The sequence below is a fragment of the Dromiciops gliroides genome, chromosome 5, assembly GCF_019393635.1.
Source record: "Dromiciops gliroides isolate mDroGli1 chromosome 5, mDroGli1.pri, whole genome shotgun sequence".
Classification (NCBI taxonomy): Eukaryota; Metazoa; Chordata; class Mammalia; order Microbiotheria; family Microbiotheriidae; genus Dromiciops; species Dromiciops gliroides.
The window spans coordinates 254,695,823-254,720,678 of record NC_057865.1 but is presented as its reverse complement, the minus strand read 5'-3'; positions in this window follow the sequence as shown (position 1 = coordinate 254,720,678).

The following is a 24,856-nucleotide window of genomic DNA, read 5'->3' as shown; positions in this document are numbered from 1 at the left end:
ATCCTGCAATGGTTTTTAGAAACGACAAAGATAAAGGTATGCTACTTTGGCATTGTTTCTCTCATTAGACTCCTCACTCCTGGGGCAGCTAGGTGGCACAGTGGATAGAGCACCGGCTCTGGATTCAGGAGGACCTGAGTTCAAATCCGGCCTCAGACACTACACTTACTAGCTGAGTGACCCTAGGCAAGTCACTTAACCCCAATTGCCTCACACAAACACACACACAAAAAAAATTTTTTTTTAAATTAAAAAAGAAAGAATCCTCACTCCTTTTCTACTTATCCAAATCATAGTAATCCTCTGGGCTCCTTATGAAGTCTCACTTTCTCCTTGAATCCATCCCTACTAGCAGTAGCTAACATTGATTCTACCTTTCTTGACTATATCCATGGTATTTATTGCTTACACTAGACATTTAAAATCCTCAGTATAGTCAATGGAACCCTTGCATCCCTGGCTTGTCGTATTCTCTAAATTCACAAATAATTTTACACATATAAGTCTTGTTCTCTCCCTGAATGTCAGTGCTTAGGACAAATATTTCTTTAGAGTCCCACACCCCACCTCCCACCACATAGTCTTATATAGGTTAAGGAATAACCAAGACTCTGAACAAAGATATATTTAATCATAAGCTGGACATCACTGAAGACTATTTCCTAAAGTTATCCTAGATTTGTGCAAAAAGAGGAATGAGAGGATTAGGAAGCCAGTGAATTGTTCTTCCATCAAAATGCTAGACAGCAGGGGCAGCTATGTGGTGCATTGGATAGAGTACTGGCTCTGAAGTCAGGAGGACCTGAGTTCAAATCCAGCCTCAGACACATGATACTTACTAGCTGCGTGACCCTAGGTAAGTCACTTAACCCCAAATGCCTCACCAAAAAATTTTTTTTTTTAAATATGCTAGACAGCTTTTTGTTGGGTGTGTTGTAAAAGGAATTTTGTTCAGGTATTAGTTGTACTAAATGATTTTGTGACTATAGGAGGACCTCAGATTACATATAAGTAAAGATAACTTTACAAAGACAGAAGTTAAACCTGTTTATCAATAGGTGGCTGAGAATGGTCCTATAATAATCTTTCTCTTAACACCTTAGCAATTAAAAATATCATATCACCAGCTAGATATCATTACAATTTATTATACTGGCTAAGGCATAGATTTTAAAGTCAGGAAAAGAATATTCAGATCCTTTCTAAAACACTCCCAACTTTTATGTGGCTATGGTTTTAAGGTACTTACCCTTCAAATACACCTTTCCCGTCCCAATCTCTCTACTGACCTCTAATCTCACATCTCTAACTGCCTTTCAGTCACCTCAAATTGGATATCCAGTGGCCATCTGAAACTCAATATATCTAAAACAGAACTCATCTTTCCCCTTAAACCCTCTCTTCTTCCTATCTTCCTTATTACTAAATGGGGGCAACACCACCCATCTGGTCCCTTGGGCTCACAACCTAGGAGTCATCCTGGGCTCTTAACAATCTCTCAACCACACCCCATAGCCAAGCCATTGCCAAGATCTATCGATCTCACCTTTGCAACATCTCTTGAATATGTCCTCTTCTGACACTGCCCCTACTCCAATGAAGGCTCTCATCACTTCACACCTGGACTATTTAAACAGCCTGCTGGTAGGTCTACCTAACCGAAGTCTCTCCCTGCTCCACATCAACTTCCATTCAACCACCAAAGTGATTTTCCTAAAATACAAGTCCTATCATCTCAATAAATTCTAGTGGCTTCCTCCAGTCTTCTTACGCCTTACTCACTAACAAGTACTCTTTGATACAGTGATACTGGCCTACAACCAACCAACTAACCACTCCCTAACTGTAACTATTACTCAAGACTCTACTCAGAGGCTAGCTCTTTATCTTCTCTCTATCTCAGTCTTTCTATGTCTCTCTTTTTCTCTGCGTCCCTCTGTCTCTCCATCTCTCTCTGTCATTCTCTCTCTCTCTGCCTCTGTCTCTGTCTTTCTCTCTCTTTCTCTCCTTCTCTCTCTCATTCTCTCTCCCTCCTTCTATCTCTCTGTTTCTCCCTCTTTCCTAAACAGATTACATAGCTATATTTATTATTATCTCCATGTTGAAAATTTTTGGATCTATATATCCAGCTGAGTTTCTTCACTGAGCTCTGAGAGTCATTAATCATGAATTGGACATTTCAAACTTGATGCCCCATAGACCTTTCAAGCCTAATATGCCTGAACAAGAACGTATTATCTCTCTTCCCAAACATACCCCTGATCTAAACTTTCCTTCTTCTATTGAGTGCACCATCATTCTTCCAGTCCCTCAAGTAACCAACCTTAGCATCACTCTCTACTCCTCATTCTCATTCATGCTACATAACCAATTCTTCCCCAAATCTTGACATTTCTATTTTTATAAAAGTTATTTCTCCATCTTCTCTTCACTCACCACCATCTCAACAGTCTTGTTCACATCCTCATCATCTCTTAGCCTCCCCCTTTGTCCTTAAAACAAATGTCCTCTTCCTCCATTTCATCCTTCACATAGCTATCAAATTGTTTTTCTTAAAATTCACTTCTGACCATGTCACTGTCCCACTTAATAATTTCCAGTGGTTCCCTATGATCTGTATTATCAAATGCAAATTCCTTATGATTTTAAAACCCTTCACAACCTGGCCATATCTACCATTCCAGTCCTATTAGGGAAGGAGAAGAATATGCATTTATATAATGCCTACTATGAGCCAGGCACTATACACAAATTCATCTCATTTGATCTTCACAACAAACATGGCAGGAAGGTGCTATTATTATCCCAGTTTTACAGTTGAGGAAACTGAAGCAGGCAGAGGTTAAGTGACTTGTCCAGGGTCACACAGCTAAGGAGGCCCAATTTGAACTCAGGTCTTCCTGATTCCATTTCTAGCACTTTATCCACTGTGTCACCTAGCTGCCTATTATACAATAATCCTCTTCACACAAACTGCATTCCAGACAAAATCACCTTCTCTCCATTCTTTACCCACAGTACTCCATCTCCCATCTGCAGAAGTTATATACCATGCTTGAGATCTTCACCCTAGCCTCAGTTTACTGCTCATTCTTTTTCAAATAAAGCCATTTCAATTCTTTGTCAGGTATAACTTATAAATGTAAGCTATTGCTGTTGTTGCAATAATCAACCTCGTGGGTATTTTGCACAGAAATCTCCCTTTAAAGTACTATAAAAATGTAGTTTACTGTAAAAAAAAAGATGAGCAGGATGTTATCAGAAAAACCTGGAAAGACTTACATGAGCTGATATAAAGTGAAATATACTGTTGTGGTAAAAAACAGAAGTTTTAGCTTAATCATTTGAGAGTTAAGCACATGTTACTGAAGCAGCTTTTGAAGGACCTCCCTTTTGGGGTGGAGTCCGTGACAAACTTCTGGCATACCAGCTTAAAACTGAGGGTGGAACGGAAGTTCGATCTCTCTGGCTTTTCAGCTTAGCCATGGCAGCGCTGGTGTTCGGTGCTGGTTTTTGGCCTGGCAGGCAGTTTGGGATTTGGTGACTTTTATAAAGGAATATAGACTAAGCTTAAATCTAAGATTATTCATTTGTATTTCTACTTTCCTATTTCCCTAATTGGTATCACCTTTTGTTGTCTAATTAATTCCCAAACAATAAAAACTAATCCCTTACTGATTAAAGCTCAGAGGCTTCTTTCTCTTAGTGGTCTGGGAGATATGTAAAGGAAAAGTTAAAAGGGGGAGTTTAATGCTCGTATATCCTATTTTAAATCTCACACTGTATACAAAATGACAGTAATATTGTATGATGATCTGCTGTGAATGACTTTGTTATTTTCAACAATGCAATGATCAAAGACAACTCTGAAGGACTTATGAAAAATGTAATCCATCTACAGAGAAAGAATTGAGGTATCTGAATACAGATGGAAGTATATTTTGTTGTTTGTTCCTTTTTCTAAACTTTTTTTGTCTGCAATGTTTTGCAAAGCTGCAAATGTATAACTTATATTGAATAGCTTGAGTTATTTTTTGTTTGTCTTATTTTGTTTTTGTTTTTTAATTTAGCTTGAGTTCTTAAGTGGGGGATAGGGAGGAAAGAAGAGAATTTGGGATATAAAGTTTTTTAAATTGATGTTCCACTTTGGTTTTACATGTAAGGTGGGGAAAATTCTAAATAAATAAATAAACAAAGCCCTTTCAGATCCTTCTGCGGCTAATACGTCCCCCCAAAATTATTTTGCATTTATAGTATATATAAATATATGTATATATGTGTTGATATGTGTGTGTTTGTATATGTGTGTGTGTATTCCAAGGGTCTTCATGCAGTTGCTTTTTTGTTTTGTTTTGTTTTTTCGGTGAGGCAATTGGGGTTAAGGGACTTACCCAGGGTCACACAGCTATTAAGTGTCAAGTGTCTGAGACTGGATTTGAACTCAGGTCCTCCTGAATCCAGGGTCTGTGCTATATCTCCTGTGCCACCTAGCTGCCCCCCTTCATGCAGTTTTAAGCACTAAGGCACATATAGTGTGTGTGTGTATGTGCATATGTGTGTGTATGTGTCTTTTGTGTATATAGTATTCCCTCACTAGACTGAAAGCTCCTTGAGGATCAGGCCTGTTTCATCTTTATCTTTTATCCCCAACCCAGTACTTGACATACAGTAGGCACTTACTAAGTGCTTACTGATTGACTGATTTGGGGAGTCCCTTCTTTCCATTTTTCCCTTTTTCAATAGGCTACTAAAATTGCAGTGAATATTCGGTGCTCCCTTTAAACACAAATTTCCACAAACATTAAATGAGATGGAATAGAAAGGAAATGCAGAGTCCATTTTCTGGAGTCACTCTGACTTCTTAAAGGCCCTAAAAAATATGGGCTGGCGTCCCTGTCTGGGCCCAGACTAGATAAAGATCTGGCTATCCATTCCTTGCATGCGATTCTATGAAAGTTATTCCCATTCATTTGCACTTTCTGTCCTCACTGTTGACTTTTTAGCAAAAAAGTCAGCACTCAACTAGTCACTTCTGAGAATTACTTGCATAAACATGTGGTGTTCAATTCATTTCTCAGCTCATTCCTGCTGGTAAATGCTACTTGACTTGGGACTCTCAGCCTGCGGGGCTCAGCAAAATGGAAGGCTGCTTACTTCTAGAAAATCTCTCTCGTTAAAATAATTATATATGTATTTCCAGAAGATATTTGGCTCTGCAGACTATCACCAAGCACATAAGAGTATCCAGGATAAAAATCAATAAAGGCTAAGGCAACAAAATGCCCCTTGAGTTTGGGGAAGGGGAAACCAAAGAAAAGGTATTTAAATCTCTGCCTCAGAACACAGGTATTAGAACCTGGATAACGTTTTATATCCTGCACATATGTTATTATTTGAGGTGATGGAGTATGTCTCTAATGCACCCATGAGGCTTATATTGATGTTTTCTGGGGCTCTATTAAGAGTATTCGACTGAAATTCACAGCAGTTTCCCTGAGAACCTCAAGGGCTGCCACTGCAGATGATGATAATTAGGACTGAAGGACCAAGCTAGGGTCTGCCAAGGGATGATGGGGCATGGGGGAGACTGAGAGACAAGAGGGAAGACTGACTGCTTTTTCCCTGCTCATTAAAGGAAGCTTTGCTCAAAGCCCCTTTCCTTAGCCTAAATGTCAGAGGATGACCTCCTATTTCCCTTAAACCTGAAGAAGAAAGAGAAAGAAGAGGGAAGAAAAGAGAATGTGAAAGACAAGTGATTTATCCCTCCCCACATGACTTACCCAAAGAGACTGGAATCAAAGGTTTTGTTCTTTGTTTTATATATATATATAAACTGTGATGTTTAAAATCTAAATGTGTTGTCTAAAAAATCTAATGTGTGGTTGCCTTAAATTTCTTTCTCCATTTTTCCACTTCTAAATCACCATAAGTTAGGTTGGGAGGAATATCCTCAGAAGGTGAGAGGTTAAATTCGTGTTCAGGAGCTTCTAAAGCAGTGAGCCTGGCTGCAGAATCAGCTCATTCATTCCCCTTTGAAACAGATATAGATAGATAGATAGATAGATAGATAGATAGATAGATAGATAGATAGATAGATAGATAGATAGATAGATAGATAGATAGATAGATAGATGGATGGATGGATGGATGGATGGATGGATGGATGGATGGATGGATGGATGGATGGATAGATATACCATTCATTATACTATTATCTTTTCTAATGTAGAGAATAGAAGGAAGGTCAGAAAGAAGTACAGACAAATAGGATAGCTTTGAAAGTAACAGGTTAAATTTATTATATACTTGAAAAGCAAGCTGTATGTACATAATAGAGATCTACAGTTTCATCTACACTCATCTTGTCATTTTATTTTGATGTTTAAGTCCATTGTAAAGATCAATATTTTTAAAAGAAGCTAAAAAACCCAAATCCTTATGCTTTTTGAACAACTGTACTCAGACTAATGTGTTTTATATCCTGGCACAGGTCGAGACTGGGAGAAAGAAGTTTTGCTCCTTAGGAGAGGTCAGACCTTATAACTCTTGAGCAGGGGTTGGGGTGGGGAGAAGGAGGTGCTGAATCCCTATAACACAGAGACAGAGGGCATGAATCCTCAGTATCTCCTATACCTGGTGAGAAAAAATAAAAAGCCCAGGAAATGAAAACCATGGAGAGAATACTTGCTATGGGGCGAGGGCTAGGGAAGTGGCATTGTAACTGTGGACTCCCACTGAGGCCTTTTGGCTTTGTTTTCCACAGTTGGTCAACTACTAGAATTATTTCTAGCAATAAACAGAATTCCACATCAGACCTTGAATTTCAATCTCTTTCTCTCTCTCTCTCTCTCTCTCTCTCTCTCTCTCTCTCTCTCTCTCTCTCCCCCCTCCCTCCCTCCCTCCTTCCCTCCCTCCTTCCCTCCCTTCATTCCCCCTCTCTCTCTCCCTTCTCTATGTGTGTCTCTGTCTATCTCTATCTCTTTCATTCTCTCTGTGTAGCTCATATATACATCTCTGTATATATATATGTGTATACATATACACACATATATATGCATACAAGTATATACACACATGTATAGTGATGACTTTCATAATGATATATATGCACTGGTATACAAGATAATGTTTGCATGTATATGCGTATATTCACATGGTGTATATTTATACATGAATACATATACATGTATAGAAATGTATGATACTTATGCTCAGAACCATAATTATATGAGCAACCTCTTTTATTCCAGGGATGACCTAGTCAAAGTTTCTTTTAAAAACAGAAGTCCATCTTGTTACAAGTAAGATCTCTACAAACAGGACTCTATTTACACATGTGGATATAATACTCTGTGTGCATGTATGCACACTGGGAATATAACATTGTGTGTGTAGGTATACACGTTCTATTTCTGCTTGTACAAGATAATTTCGTGCAAGAGAAAATGTTAACAATCAGGGAGATAATAACTAACAGTTCCAGGTTTGTCGAGTACTACACACCTGATATCTTGCAACAGCACAGTGAAATAGGCCCTACAAGCACAGATGGAGAGAATTGGCTCAGAGAGGTTGTTCTCATTATCATGTGCCTGGACCAGTGATTTTATCAATGTAGGGAACTCCCTCTAAGGAAACTCCTTCCATCAATGCAGCTCTGCAGCTGTTGCACAATTTTTCATCTTAGAGAGTTTCCATAGGGTAATAGTAGGTTAGATGATGTGCTCAGGGTAACTGATCCAGTATGTGTCAAAGGGAGGATCTGAACTCTGGTCCTTCTGACTCAGTGCCTGGTTTCTATCCACTAAAGTGTGCTAAAATAAGGGCAGGTTTTATGGAAGAAGTGGGACCTGACCTGAGAGGGACATGAAGAAAAGAGATTCTGACAGGCAGGGAGGAGAATGGAATTCATCCCACACATAGGGCTGGCTTGCATTGATGTATGAAAGGAGAACCTGGAATGTCAAGGCCAGGGACCCCCTGGTAATCCAGGTTTCCTGTAATGGCTGTTATTTGAAAGGGGATAGGAAAGAAGGCTGGAAATATATATTGAGACGAGGCTTTAGAGGGCCCCACATACCAGGCTGAAAAGTCTGTTTGAACCATGCAGGTTTTTTCCCCTCAAAAAATGGCACGGTCAAATTAAATTTTAGGAACATTACTTTGACAACTGTTTGGAGAATGGATTTGAAAGCCTTGAATTGGGCAATGTGGCTTGAGGAACAATGGCAGTGCCAATTAGAGGCAGGGTCAATCAGAAATAATATTATAATAGCCTAAGAAAGATGTGAAGAAAACCTGAACAGGGGTGATCACCATATGAGTGGAGAAGGGAAACACTGTGGGTGAATTTTAGAGAGAATCAACAGAACTTGACAATGATTGAATATGAGGATGAGAAAAAAGAAGGAATCACTGGTGCCTTCCAAGTTTTGAACCTGGGTGAGTGGGATTATGATGGTGTCCTCAAAAATTAGAAAAACAAACAAACAAAAATGTCTATTAGCATATAAAACTTACAGAATGTCAATGATTCTATGATACAGATCTGGAGATCTTTATCTTCATCAGCCAGCCTCATACCCCAATCTCTGTAATGTAGTTCTTGACTGTCAAAACAGTTATGTTTTATGGTGTTTAGTTTGTTTGTTTTTTAATTTTTCCTTTGTATTTATAAAATACAATTCTAGATATTTATAAAAAGTGAAATATGAAAAAATGACCAGCATACTGGAGAAGATGATGGGTTCCATTTTAGGCATGCGAAGTCTAAGAGAGGTGCCAGTGGGGCATCCTGAGGGGAATACTGAGAATGTGGACTGTGACGGACATAGCGGGGATAGAAACCAAGGAAAGAAAGACAGGATATGGATGTAGGGCATAAGGGAGACTTGAAGAACAGATGCAAAACACTCTGCTCAGTAGGACATGTGGAATGTTAAAGGGAGGCTTCTTTCTTACAGGTAAATAGGTAAGTCTCATAAGTGAAGAGGAAGAGATCTTATACCTCTCACTGCTGGTATTCAAAACACACCTCACAGAATCCTTATACTAGATGCCCTTGTTAGAGAACTTGATCATGAACTCACTGATCAGTTACCTGCCCACTTAAGAGGTGATATTTGAGAGACACAGTATGTAAAGAAATACCCCAGGCAGGAAGAGATATAATTCTTACACTTGACCCCCAGACCACTCTCATGAGGAATTATGACTGGAAGACTCAAGGGAAGGTTGTCCTGGATACCACGTAGCTGGTTGGTACTAGGGTGGAAAGGGGAGGGGAGGGGAGGAAGTTGGTAGCATGGAGAGATGTTAGTCTTTGTGGCTTAGAGTAGGAATTTCTTGGGGAAAATTTTAGGTGATTACTTGATTATTTTTAATGGTTCTATGTTACAATCTTTCTAATTTTGTATGCGACCTCTAAACTTTTTGGAAGAAGGAAGAATGGAAATAAATATATTTTTTTTTAATCTCAGGAATCTAGATTCCTTTGGAAATTCCAATCCTGGGTAATACTATTCAGAGAGTGAGGATATAAGGCACTTTCATAAAGAGACTTTTGACAATAACCTGCACCAAGCAATGCCAAAAATTTGAGGATGCAAGTCCCCGTGGCAGGCATTGCAAAGGGCAGACCAATGTTTCTTTTCGACATCCCTATCCTTTAACTATTAAAAATACCAAAAGTTCATGTTATTCCATGGGTAAATATCTAATAGCTACCTTTGTGGTAATTTGCCCCTAGCTATCCCTCAAGATGTAAGGGCAACACAGCATAACAGATAGAGTCCTGGACTTATAAATTGAGGAGACCTAGGTTCAAGTCCCACCTCTTATAATTACTAGCTGTGTGACCTTGGACAATACAGTTAACTTTTTTGTTTCTAAGGCAAATCTTAGGACTTTATAATTATTGTTTATATTATATAAAATTATATATAAATATATAAAATAACATTATATTTATATATTATTATTCTGATTATTTATAATCATATATAACATGACACTTGTATTAGTGAAGCAAATTTCTACACCAAGAGGGTGAATGAGGTTCTAGATCCTTGCTTTGTTTACACACACACACACACACACACACACACACACACACACACAAATAAAAAAAACCACAAACATTAAGTACTCACCATGTGATAGACACTGGGAACTCAAATACAAAGAATGAAAATCACTATTCTCAAAGAATTTACATTCTATCAGAAGACACAAGTGGATATTTAGGTTAATATAAAAATAAATAGAAAGAGAATAAATACACAAATAGAAAGTACACATAAATAGGAAGCAGTGTTTGAGCTGTTTTGAAAGAAAGTAAAGATTCTATGAAGTAGAGATGAGGAGAGATTCATTTCAGGCATGGGGAACAGTCAGTACAGTGGTACAAAGATGGAGGATGGCTTGCCATTGTGTACGGGAAGGAGAGTAACATGTCTATGTATTGCATAAACACATATGCATTTATTATATGCATGCATGTTTACCCAGGCACACATAAATACTCAAAAGGGAATCAAACCAAAATTAATCTCTTTACAAACTTCATTCACTGCTCTTCTATCTATATGAGGCAGGGACAGCTAGGTGGTACAGTGGATAGAGCATTGGCCATGAAGTTGGGAGGACCTGAGTTCAAATCTGACCTCAGATGCTTACTAGCTGTGTGACTCTAGGCAAGTCACTTAACCCCAATTTCCTTAAAACATCTGAGGCCACTTCCAGTCTTCCTAAGATAGATAGATAGATAGATAGATAGATAGATAGATAGATAGATAGATAGATAGATAGATAGATAGATAGATAGATAGATAGATAAGTGATAGGTCAATCTTGCCACTGGACCCAAATGGCTCTGAAGGGGGAAAGTGAGACTGGTGACTATGCACAGCCCTCCATCCCTTAAATCCAATTCACTGCAAGTTATAACATCACCACCATGTCATAGGCCTCTTTGAGATTAAAGGACAAACAAAAGGGAGAGTGTGTGTATATGTAAGTATGTATTTATGTGAATATATATATATACATATATGGCAGATATACACAAATATATTCATACAAATATGCATGTATGCATGCATGTGTATGTTTATATACACATGTACACATATAAACACACACACATATATATGGCAGAGAGGTATAGTAAAAATCAGGAAGACCTAGGTTCAAATGCTAACTCCTGTACTGACTGTGTGACCCTGGGCCAATCATTTAACCTCTAAGTAGCCTCAGGAAACAGAAATTGTAGAAAAGGAACAGATCCATAGGGGCAGAAGTTCCCAATATCAATGAAATATACATTCTTCTCTGTGTGGATTCTCATAGATCTCAACCTTTAAACAAAAATATATACATCAAAAGTTAATAATATTACTACCTATCTCGTGATTTTGGAGATTTACTCATTGGAATTATTTGGGAGAATTAATTCATATTAATAGAACAGACACGTGAAAATTGCATAGGAATGTTTTTTACCTGAAATTTGTCAAAGCCACCTTGTGGAAGTTTCCAAGACAAATACACTGTGTTCTCTTCCTCTCCAAAAACTTGAAAGTCTGAAGGAGGATCTGGATCTAGAATGATTATATAAAACCATTAATAATAGGGTATTTGTCCAAATTGCTATATTTCTTCATCGAATTGAAAATTGGACAATTTAAAATGAAACTTGCACTCATCTAAAACTATGCCTACAAAAGATTCTCATCGTGGTTTTGGAGTGAGAAGAAATGGTTAATAAAACCGACCAAGGAAAGGAAAATGTCAAAAGAGATTTAACCAACCAAGACTTGACATACATGAATATGTGCTACCTATTCTTCCTGGTTCATTAGTGGTCTTTTGGTTCTTGATGTGAACCTGGGTTTTAAATTCCTTCCTTTGAACTGTTCAATTTTCTCTCAAATACCCTGAGACAAGACAGTCAAGAAGCCTTGGTTCTAGTCTCAGTTTAATGACTATTTAACTATAATTTAAAACTATAGAATTTTGGATCGGGAAGTGACCTTACTTATCAATTGACTGACACCAAAAAGATCATTTGAAGGTAAATTGTAACAGGAGATAGAGACAGACAGACAGACTGACAGATAGATACATAGATATATAGATAGATAGGTAGGTAGAGACAGAGATAGATGTTGAAAAAACTGTCATATATGTTTCCACAGTCCAATTTCTTCTTTTATACATTGATATTTTCAAGCTAAATGTTAGTATTATGTTACTATATATGTATATTCACATATATACACTACTTTCGCTATCATTAGTTTTAAATTAGATGTTATATTTACCCATCCATTTTCCTGCTGTATCTGTGAAAAGTTAATTAAATATAAATGAACTTACAAGTGCTAGCCCTAAGGACAGTAGGCTGGCTCTTCTTTAGTCCATTGGTAGTCACAATGCTAATTAAAAAGTCAGTCCCTGGGGCAAGGCCATTAAATTTGAACATCCTGAATATTTAAAAAAAAAAGTATAATATTTTAAGCATTTGATTCAGACACAATTGGAAAATATCACTCTCATACTGTGTACAGAAAGTCACTTTTATGTGTGTTTCATTAAAAGTTCCCATCTTATGTGCCCATGGATATTATTTTGACGTAGCGAACCTTAATTGCATTGTTGGTATTCTTTCTACAAAGAAATCTAGCTGAAGTCAATGAATGTTTCATGGCATTCAGACAGGAAGATTCATGGAATTAATTTATTATGGAAAGTCATTTGGTTATTTATTCCTACCCTAAAAGTTTACTGATTAAAACCTTATAAATTGAGTATTGCGTTTTCAAAGGCTCTGCTAATAGATCCTCAGCTCTAGTTGATCCTGCCAAGCTCTGTCACATGGTGTCTATATGATTCTGGGACAATAACTTCACCTCTCTGAACCTCGGTTACTTTAACTGGAAGTAATGGGGTTGTACTAAAGGATCTGTATGGGTGCTTCCATCTCTAGAGCTGTGTTTTTCTGATCTGCATCTAATGTCAGATTTCATGCTTCTCATTCAAGGTCATCACCCAAGCCCTGACTACCATTTGATGGGTTTATTTTTTTTGGCACCAGCAACACATGATGGCTATCAGCTAAGATATGTAGGGTCGTAATCTATACTAGTAGAGCACATGCCCTCTTTGATGAAATCTCATGTTCTTTCAATATTAGTTATTGAAATTTTCTCATCAGGGCCTGACATAGTGGTACACACCTGTCATCCTAATTACTAAGAGGCTGAGGGTGTCAGCCAGGGGTAGAATCTCTGGAGTTCAGGTGTTCTGAGTTTCAATGGGCTATGTCAATCAGGTATAGAGACTAAATATGGTATTAATATGGTAAGCCCTTGGGAGCAGAGCCTGTGGGTGGAGGAGTAGAGAACCAGGTTGCCTGAGCAGTGAACTGGCACAAATTGGAAATAAAGGTCAAAGGTCCTAAGCCAATCAAAGTAGAACCTGATTTATGAATCCCATCTGGGAAAGATAAGGAGACCTGGTATTAAAAGAATACTAACCACAGACTAGGAAGCATGAATGCTACCCTGTATATAATTAATATTTTTAAACCCTACATACCTCTCAGTAGAATACAACATTTCTTCTTTCATGAAGCCTTCACTGGCTATTGATATAATATATCCATAGAGCATACTTTTAGCTGGAAGCCAAGTTACCATTATTGAAGTGGAGTCCCTGCTGTGATTCAAGTACTCAACCGAACTGGGTGCTATCAATAAGAAAAGGAAGACTTTTAAAACAAAAATAACACATACTTTGCTTCTGTACATATATTCCTTTTTTCTTCCTTCCTTCCTTTCTTTCTCTTTCTCCTCTCTTCCTTCCTTCCTTCCTTTCTTTTCTTTTCTTTTCTTTTTTTTTTTTGTGAGGCAGTTGGAGTTAAGTGACTTGCCCAGGGTCACAACACAGCTAATAAGTGTCAAGTGTGTGAGGCCACATTTGAAGTCCTGTCCTCCAGAATCCAGGGCCGATACTCTATCCACTGTGCCACCTAGCTGCCCCTTCTGTGCATATATTTCTGAAGTTAAAGGAGGTTGGAAATTTGTTTTGAAATTCTTTTCCGCCCAAACTTCCAAAACCTTTGTTCGGCTTATCGGCATAGCTATGTTGTCAATGGTATAAAAGGTAAAAAAAACTCCACTTAGACCTAAAGTAGAATTTTTTTTAATCATTCAAACAAGTGCTAACAATTTCCAAATTTTCATCTTAATTTTGGTTAAAGGGTCTTCTGGACCTCTGATTTCAATGGTGCTGGGAAATCTGAGTGAGGAAACGTGTTGCACCAATTCAGTTCATGTGGTTTCTCTGTATCTTACTTACAGTTTAGTTAAGCAGGGATTCTTAATCTTTTTGGTGTTATAAAATACCCTGCCTTTGGCAGCCTGATAAAAACTACAGACCCCTTTTCAGAATAATATCTTTAAATGCATAAAATAAAACGCATAGGATTTCAAAGGAAATCAAAGAGTATTGAAAATAATTATACCCTTTTTTTCCCATTCAAGTTCATGGACCCCTTGAAATTTATACCAAGACCCATTATTTCCTCAGGACTGAGTTTAAGTAACTTGTTCAAGGTTCCATAGTTAATTTGTCAAAGGCCGGGCTTGAACCCAAATCCTCCTGACTCCAATGAACCTTGCAAACTTTTCTTTGCCCTCATTTTTACTCTTAAATGGGGGAGGGAGATATTACTTGGTTCTACTCTGCCACCATTAGAAACATTCCTTAATCTTTGAGATTTGTAATCCTATTAACTAAATAACATTGACGGAGTTGACCAGTGGCAAAATTAATTATAATCTGAACTTCTTAGAAGTTCTCCCTTCCTGAGGGTGAAAATATGACTGAAATTTTATGTGATTTCTCAGTTTTGTAATTTTTTAAAAGTACTTCAATCCTCAAGAAGAAAGGAAATTCTTAGAAATCCTGAAACTAAAACTACACGAAGGATTCAACAATCTTTTTTTTTACCTTTGTGAGGCAATGAGGGTTAAGTGACTTGTCACACAGCTAGTAAGTGTCAAGTGTTTAAGGCAGGATTTGAACTCAGGTCCTCCTGAATCCAGGGCCAGTGCTTTATCCACTGTGCCACCTAGCTGCCCCCAGTTCAACAGTCTTAGAAAAAAAAATCTAAAACCTTCAGAAATGATTGACAAGATAAACAATCACAAAGAGTCATGTAAATTAAAGGAATAACAGGAAAGTAGTGAGTTTCTGAAACATACAGATCCATATAATACCATAGAAAGAGAAAAGATGTGTTATTATGAAATAGGAAATTATGATGTTTCCTAATATCCACACCCTTCCCAATACCACCACTACTTCATTCTCATGGCCATCCTTCCCCTGTGCCATCACTACTATTGACCAAATCAACACCTGCCACTAGATATACTTTCCTAAAAATGAGGAACTGACACTCCATTTGCTCACTCAACTAACACCAAAAACCGTTTACCAATAAATGGAGGCACTGGCTGACTTCTAGACGGTTGGTAAGTCTATCATCAAGCAATATAATTCTTCAAGGACATTGTACTGTAACTATTTTTGCAGAGGGAAGATGTGTTAACAAAATGTACAATGGATTCTGCCAATGAGGACAACTAATAATTGAATTGTATACCTTACATGCCTCTAAAAGAATGAAAATGATTTTTAAAATGAGCATCAATGTCAAGACCAAGCAGAAAATGTATAAGTCATACCAGTCTGTATTTCTTTTACCCTCGGAATGCTATCTTTAAATCCTTCTTTTTCAGTTCTAATGGAAAAGTTGTAGATTGTTGCTGGAGCCAAGTTGGAAAATATCGCGTTTTCTTGTGTTACCTTTTGGACCTATTGTTGCCAAAGAGAAAATGCAGAGTATTCATGTAAAAAAGCACTTCAAAACTTAACACAAGCCAGAAGTTCACTTTAGTTCCTTTACTCTTTTATATAAGTATCTATTAGTAGAGGCTTATGTATGAAATCATGCTTTCATTCTAGCAAGAGTATTTTGTAACATACCATGACAGCATCTGCACAGTTTGTGCATGTAATCTCATAATGCTGAAAATTTCCATCAACTCGGTCCCAAAGAATTTGAATGGAAGTATCTGTAACTCTACCTTCACGAATGTTTAATGGAACTTCCAGACCTACCAAAGCATATAAAAACATCATAAGGCATTGCAGATTTTCAACTGAGTTGGTTCCGTTTGGTCTCCCCTTCCAACGGATGCAAACAAAGAAAAATGGGAACAAACGGACAATAGAGAAAAGGGCATTCTTTTTCATCCCTGCCCCACCCCCCAACATTGATCAATTAAGTTGCTGGAGGATTTTGTTTTTGTGTTTGAAAAAGCATGATTGAGTTCTAAGGGTATCACTTTGAAACTGGCTGAGGCAGGTTAGGGGTTTTTTGGTTATAGGAAAATCAAGATTTGGACACTGATGAATAATCCCAACAAAGGATGGAGAAAATTTTCTGAGATTATCATAATGGTAACCCAAGAATATAGCAAAAGATGCAAAAATGAATAAAAATTATAATAATACCCAACCTTTCATTAACAACAACAAAAACTGGCATTTGCACGGCATGTCCAAAAAAGTATTAGTGGGACTAAGACTCAGACTTTTGGAACTCCCTATATAGACAGATTTGGAAGTAATTCCAATGAACTAGATACCATTGATTCAAATTCTTTATTTTACAGATGAGGAAATGGGCAGAAAAGGTTGAGTTTCCCAAGAACAAACAGGCATAAGTGGGAGAGCCAGGATTTGGTCTTTGGATTTTAAAACCAGTGTCTTTTCCATAAAAAGTTATTTCCTTAAGTTTATATGACATCATAGATTTAAGGAGGGAAAGGATTTAAATGGTCCTAAATGATACAATTAAGGAAATTAAAACTGGGAGAAACTCAATTGCTTTTCCAGAATCACAAACTTTTGAACCCTGGACTTTCTGACTCTAAGTACACTGTTCTAAACACCATACAATGTAGTTACGTTTTCTCAAATCATCTTCACAAGAACCTTAAAAGGTAGATACTATTATCTTCACCTCACCAATGAAGAAGAAAACTGATGCTTAGAGGGACAAAAATGACAACTTTAAAGTCTAAAGGGTTAAGTGTCTCACTCAGAGTTACACAGGTAGTGCATTCCTACAGAAAGATTTAAAACCAGGATGTTCTCAGTTCAAGTTTAGCACTTCATCCACCAGAACAAGAAGGCTCAAATTCCGCCCCCCCACCCACCCAGGGCAATGAGGGTTAAGTGACTTGCCCAGGGTCACACAGCTAGCAAGTGTCTGAGGCCAGATTTGAACTCAGGTCCTCCTGAATTCAGGGCCTGTGTTTTATCCACTGCACCACCTAGCTGCCCCCAATCCCTAAATTTTCTAACAGATTTTACCTGTACTTACATCTTAATTTTGAAACTCCCCTCTACAACAATAAAGACAATTCAACTTAATTCAATAACCATTTATTATGGGGGTGCAGCTAGGTGGCACAGTGGATAAAGCACCGGCCCTGGATTCAGGAGGACCAGCATTCAAATCCAGCCTCAGACACTTGACACTTACTAGCTATGTGACCCTGGGCAAGTCATTTAACCCTCATTGCCCTGCAAAAATAAATAAATAAATAAATAATTATGGTGAGCCTGTAAAATACTAATGAATCATAATTCCAATGCCTTCTCTCTTTTAATTATTTCCTATTTATCCTGTATATAGCATGTTTTGTATATATTTGTTGGAATGTTGTCTCCCCTATTTGATTGCAGGCTACTTGGGGTCAAGGGTTTCTTTCCCTTTGTTTGTATTCTCAGTGCTTAGCACAGTACCAGGTACATAGGAGGCACTTAATAAGTGTTGAATGAATGAATAAATGAGCAAATCTATGCAAAATTTTAAAACAGCATGTTATTTTTTAAGGTGATATCCATGTTAATCTTTTGAAGTAAAACCATGGCCAACTATGTGATTCACCTTCACTGACTTTTCAACAGCCTGTAAAAGACACTACTAAATATTAGGGGAAGATACAAAAACAATCTTGCCCCTCCCCCCTCCTGCAATTTTTTTACCTTTAGAGGGAGACAGTAAACGCATATATAAAAGGCATACGAGCACACAAAAGGGGGATACAAATGTTCAGGAAAATAAATATATGCCTATTTTAGTCACAGCTGATCAAATTTGGGGGAGACATTCAATTTTGAACCCAGGGATTATGGGAAGACGGCAGTGTGCTAGTAAGTACGGGTCCCGGGGAGCCCTGACAAGGACTCGCGAAGGGCGGAAAGCAGGCAGGCAGCAGCTACTCCCAGTACCTTCAGGGCCTTCACGGGCGTCCTGCCTGAGCCTCCCCAGCAGTAGGCTGTAGGTCCATGGCTGCAAGAGAACGACTTGGGGGCATTCTGGGCGGGCAGAGCCTGTGTGCCCATCCCCGACCAAACCAGGTAGAGGCTTCAAGTCGTCACTGCCAAAACCAGACCCAAGAAGGAGCGGCCTCTCGGCATTCTGGGTATGTCCCCCGCAACGCTCCTGGAAACGCTGCCTGAGGTGAACCCAAAAGAGGCCATGGCCTGGCTGAGAGCAGTTTCAGAGCGGTCCCAGCAGGGTCCCAAGGGCTCTGCAGGAGAAACGCCCCAGCAAAATCCAGCCTGAGCAGTCCCTGAAGCTTGTGGTGGAAACCCAGCATGGGAGAAACCCTTGAGCCCAGCAGGAGGTGAGAATGCCCCAGAGCCTACTGAGGAGACAGCCCCACATAAGGGCCCAAGCCCCTTAAAGGAGGGGCCTCTTCAGGACACAGCAGGCCCTGCCTACAATATTCAGTATATTAGTTTGACTCCCACCACCCACTGATTAGCAAACCAGAATAATATCTGACCATCGCAAGGAAATACTATATTTGGAGAGAATCCCTTACACACAAGGAGGCAAACCCCAAGGAGGATAGCACCCCAGAGGCTAGGTAAAGCCTCAGAGGAAAAAAAATTATCCTGCGGGAACCTCTGGAAGAAAGGGGAAAAAAGAACAGAATGGTACAGGTTGGAAAGAAAGAATAGCAATGAAAACTAACACTTTAGAACAGTGGGTAGAAAACTTCACTCAAAAACTGAATGTCCTGAAAATTAAGATGAGCCAAACAGTACAACAGGAAATAGCAAAACAAAAGAAAAAAGGGAAATTTTAAATATATAATATCAAAAACAACTGACCTAGAAAGCAGGCCAAGGAGAGACAATACAAAAATTATCAAACTCTCCAAAAATCATGATCAGAAAAGAGGTGGGGGGGGGGGCAGCTAGGTGGTACAGTGGATAGAGCACTGGCCCTGGATTCAGAAGGACCTGAGTTCAAATGTGACCTCAGATACTTAACACTTAATGCTTACTAGAGACCCTAGGCAAGTCACTTAACCCCAATTGCCTCACCAAAAAACAAACAAAAAAAAAGAAAGAAAAGAAAAGAGGTGGAATCCCATAACTTCTGGAAAGTATGAATGAAAATTGTCCAGAACTCTTAGATCTAGAGGAAAATGTGAAAACAGAAAGAAGTAAAGAAAGAAGCTAGAAAGAAAGCCCAAAATGAAACTCATAGGTGCATCAAAACCCAAATCCAGAACTTCCAGGTAAAAGAAAAAGAAAATACTTCAAGTAGACAAAAATAAATTCAAATACCAAGGAGCCATAATATGGATTTCACAAGACTTGGCAACTGCCTTTTAAAAAAAAGGAGAGGGGGAGTTAAGACTGATATTCCAAAAGGCAAGAAGATAAAGTTAAATAATCAAGGATAACAATTTATCTAGTAAAACCAAGTATAATCCTATGGGGGGGATGGATTATTAATGGAACAGATGATTTCCAAGAATCCCTGATAAGAAGACAAGAACTGAGTAGACATTTGGAAATAGAAATACAAGTGTCAAGAGAAATATAGAAAGTTATGTGTAGCTCCCTAAATGAAAGGAAAAATATGGGAATTAATTTTTTAATGTCAATAGGGGGATAAGAAACAAATGTCTTTCTTAGAACCCTGAAATATTTAAGGGCCATGGAGAAAATTAAAAATTATAGAGGATCTGTAGCTGAATTTATTTTGCTTTTTTGGTCTTAGTAGAAAATAAAAATATGATAGGGGACTTTATTAGGGGTGTAGATAGGGAGAGAAATTGGGCAGCTAAGTGAAGCAGTGGATAGAGCACCAGCCCTGGATTCAGAAGGACCTAAGTTCAAATCCAGCCTCAGACACTTGACACTTGCTAGCTGTGTGACCCTGGGCAAGTCACTTAACCCTCATTGCCCAGCAAAAAAGAAAGGAAGGAAGGAAGGGAGGGAGGGAGGGAGGGAGGGAGGAAGAAAGAAAGGAAGGGCGGGAGGGAAATTACTATTGCATGATAGAGCTTCACAAGATGAAGACAATATGTCTCTATCAAGGACAGTGTAGGGGACTGAGCATCCCATGAACATCTCAATCTCATATGAATTAGATAATGGAAGACTGAATACAATTATACACAAGTAATAGGATTTTTAGTATAGAAATAAATTAAACTCAAAAGGGAACTAGAATGGGTCAGGGACAATGGAGAGGGGGCAAAATACAAAAAGCTTAAAACTATCTCAAATATTAGAGGGAAGAATATCAAGAAAGGTAGCAAAAACCCGAGATTGGGCAAGGTAAAATGAAGAAAAGTAATGCAACAGAAAGGAAACATATTTTTCATTTGCAAGGTCACAAGTGTCAGGAAAAATTGCTCTTCTATTCCACCTTCTTTTATTTAAAAAGAGGGAAGTGGGAGTAAAAAGAGAAAAAATACAAGAGGTCAGGATAGGGAGAAGCACACAATTAAGAACGATCATTTTGAATATAATAGGATGAACTCACCCATGAAAATCTTGCTTTTTTAAGTTCTGCTAAAGCTTAATGTATTTTTGCTCTAACTTCTCATTTTAATACTAGGTGACTCTGTGTTTCAAATGTATTTCTTCTAAGTAGCATATTTTCAGATTCTGTTTTCTAATCCATTCTGCTAACTTCTATTTTATGGATGACTTCATCCTATTATATTCAAAAGTATACTTCTTAATTGTGTTTCCCCCTATGCCGACCTCTTGTATTATTCTCTCTTTAGTCCCACCTCCTTCTATATAAGGTTACAGTAATTAAAGAAAAGATAAAAATAATTAAGCTAAGAAATTATATTATGCTAAAAGACATCATAAATACTGAATCAACATAATAATTAACATTAATACCATGATTAATTCAATGACCTAATGCTGTAGCGTCTGATGACTTAAAGGAAAAGTTAATTGAATTAGAGGGAGAAATATATTAAAATTATAGCAGCGGAGGAAATGAATGTACCTTTTGTAGACCTAGACAAATTGAACTGGAAGATTAACAAGAAGAATGCCAAATACCTTAGTAGAATTTTAGAGAAATTAGAGGTGATATACTATATCTCTGGTGATATAAATAGAAAGAAACTTACATACTTTTCACCCATTTGTGGAAAAATTAACCAGGTATTGGGACATAAGGACTTCATCAAAGATGTAAAAAGGCCAAAATATTAAATATATTTACTGATTGTGATGCAATAAAATATATTCAATAGAGTTCTTTTTTTTTGTTTTTGTTTTTTTTGGTGAGGCAGTTGGGGTTAAGTGACTTGCCCAAGGTCATATAGCTAGTATGTGTTAAGTGTCTGAGGTCAGATTTGAACTCAGGTCCTTCTGAAACCAGGGCCGGTGCTCTATCCACTTCACCACCTAGCTGCCCCCAGTAGAGTTCTTAAATAAGTAATTTTAAAGTAATTAGAGACTAAATGACATAATTCTAAAGAACTTGTGAGTAAAACAAATTACAAAATCATCAATTTTATGCATAAATTTTTAGGAAAGGTGGGATTATGGTTTGTCAGAGAGGATGAAGTAAATGACAGAAATGACACATACGAAGGCTTAGAAACAGGAGGAGAATTTAATTGAGAAATTAATTGGCAGAATTATATCTTTTTAAACTTTTTATTCTTCTTAAAAAATAAAAACTTCACCCATAATTTATTTATTTATTTTTGCAGGTTTAAGTGACTTGCCCAGGGTCACAAAGCTAGTAAGTGTCAAGTGCCTGAAGCTGGATTTGAACTCAGATCCTCCTGAATTCAGGGCCACTGCTTTATCCACTGCACCACCTAGCAGCCCCCCATGATTTATTTTTAAAACATGGGAGAAAGAACAGAGCAGAGGTCTTGGATACAAATCTTTGCTCTGACATTCACTACTTGTATAACTTGGGGGGCAAATTACTTCACCTCCCTGGACCTTATTCTCCTCATAAAGCAAGTACATGTCATAGTGCATGGAGTGCTGGAACTTGAGTCAGGAAGGTGAGTTCAAATTCTGCCCCAGACATTTTCAAACTGTGTGACTCATGAGTGGTTACGTAACCTCTGTCTTTCTGACTCCTCATCTGTTAAATAGGGATAATGATAGCACCTACTTCCTAGGGTTGTCAGGAGGATAAAATGAGCTAATATTTATAAAGCTCTTCATCAACCTTAAAATACTATATAAATGCTACTTATTGTTGTTATTATTATCATTATCATTGTTATCTCTGTATAAAGGGAGAGTTAGGCCAGAGAGGCCTTTTCTTTTTTTTTCTTTTTTTTTTTTTTTTGTGGGGCAATGGGGGTTAAGTGACTTGCCCAGGGTCACACAGCTAGTAAGTGTCAAGTGTCTGAGGCTGGATTTGAACTCAGGTCCTCCTGAATCCAGAGCCAGTGCTTTATCCACTGCGCCACCTAGCCGCCCCCGGGAGAGGCCTTTTCTAACACTCAATCTATGGCCCTAGGATCAAGTGATCTAATTATTGAAATTAAAATGTTTTACAAGAAAAATCACTAAAAGAGATAATGAAAGATAAAAATTAATAATGTACAACTATCATCTTAACAAGAATTTAGTACGAAAATAGGGAAAGACATGACTCTACTTATTTAAAACATTCCTATATATTTTAAAGTAAACTTGATTTTCTCAATAGCAAATGTTAAGCATTTAATTAACACTGCGAGATAAAGAATATTAATTTCTTAGCTCTTTCCGACTAAAAAGAGTAGATAGGGAATGGAAGGTGAATAGAGTTTGAATCCAACCAAGTGGTATCATTTCAGCCTGACTTTCTGTTACTACAGTTAAGGCCCATGTTGAAAGGCAAATATGTTATCTAAAACTGGCAATACATAAAACCCTTAACACCTTAGTTTGAATTATTTAACAGCAAGGCACTAAGGGAATGCAATGCCAGTTGGATAAGTTTTAATGAGGAGGAGGTTAGGGAAAGGTCCTGAAGATTAGGTGCTCCTCAGAAGGGGACCTGTACAGTTGAGTACCCACCTAGAATGACAAAAGAAAACCAAGAGGGCATTGAGTATCTCAAGGCAAAGCTTTGAGACAGAGTAGCAGTTTGATAAAATGGGGGAGGGGGACACTGAAAACATATTTTATATACTTTGCAATTTAGCCGAGAGCTTACCCTGAGGGTGTCTGCCATTAATATACGGAAGTGACAGAGTCAATAAAAACAGGGCTTGATAGTCCGATATGCTTAATATATTCACACACATATTTTATTTATATTTGTACACAATATGTATTCATAGGGATTATATATTAGAAAGTGCTAGGCAATTATATTAGAATATGTAATACTGTAATGTAAGATCAGAAATGAAAATTTACACTCTACCTTCAATTACTTACAAGTTTTTACTGCAGGTACGCGATACATAGTGCTTAGTCTGTCTCCACTGATTGTAGAAACAAGGAAATTGTATTCTGTGCCTGGGGTCAGATTTTCAATAGTAATTTTGTTGTTGCTTTTTAAAGGCACTGTTATATTGGGACCTCTATTCGTTACAATATGTATGCCATCATACACACCAATATCAGGCATTTGTACAAATAAAATCACAGATGTACTATGAAATTCATATGGTATAATAATCTGAACTGGTTTGGGTTCTGAAAAACAAAAAGGAAAGTATATTTAAATTAGTTTTTCACTTGCAAAGCCCAGTTGTTCAGTAGATATAGTCCATGAATTTTTTTAAATGATAAACATCCATGTCATAAAGTTAGCATGTATTTGAAGTGCTGTCAAGTGAAGGACAGATTTGATTTTTTTTTTTTTCCCTGTTTGACTCCAGAGGACAGGACCAGGAGCAAAATTAGAAACTGGAAATAGGCAAATTTAGACCTCGTGTCAGGAAAAATGTCCTATCAGCACAAGCTATCAAAAAATTGTTGTTGTTGTTGGCTACCTTGGGACGTGATCGGTTCCTTTATTGGAGGTCTTTAAACCTGGTTGCCATTTGTTGGGTATGTTATATTGGAATTTACTTCATGTATAGGCTGGAACAGATTACTGCTGAATTTCCTTACAACTCTCAAATTTTGTAAATCTGTGAGCATTTAATTAACTCAAACAGTATTCAGAAAATAAGATATTTTGTTTTTCAGAGATGAATTTATAAAGCTGATACCCACTTCAGCTTTTACCCCAAATCCCAAGGGGAAAAAGCACCTAAAAGGTATAGTTTACTTACAAAAAGGTTGTTAAGTTTATAAAATTCCCAGATTTCTTCATCTCACTCTGCTATAATTAATATTAATATTATTGAGAAAATTCATTAACATATTAATAGTAATGCATTTAAGCTGAGGTATTTTTAACCATTCTATTTTTTATCAGAAGCAGTGTCATATTGAATAGAGAGCTAGTCTAGAACCCAGG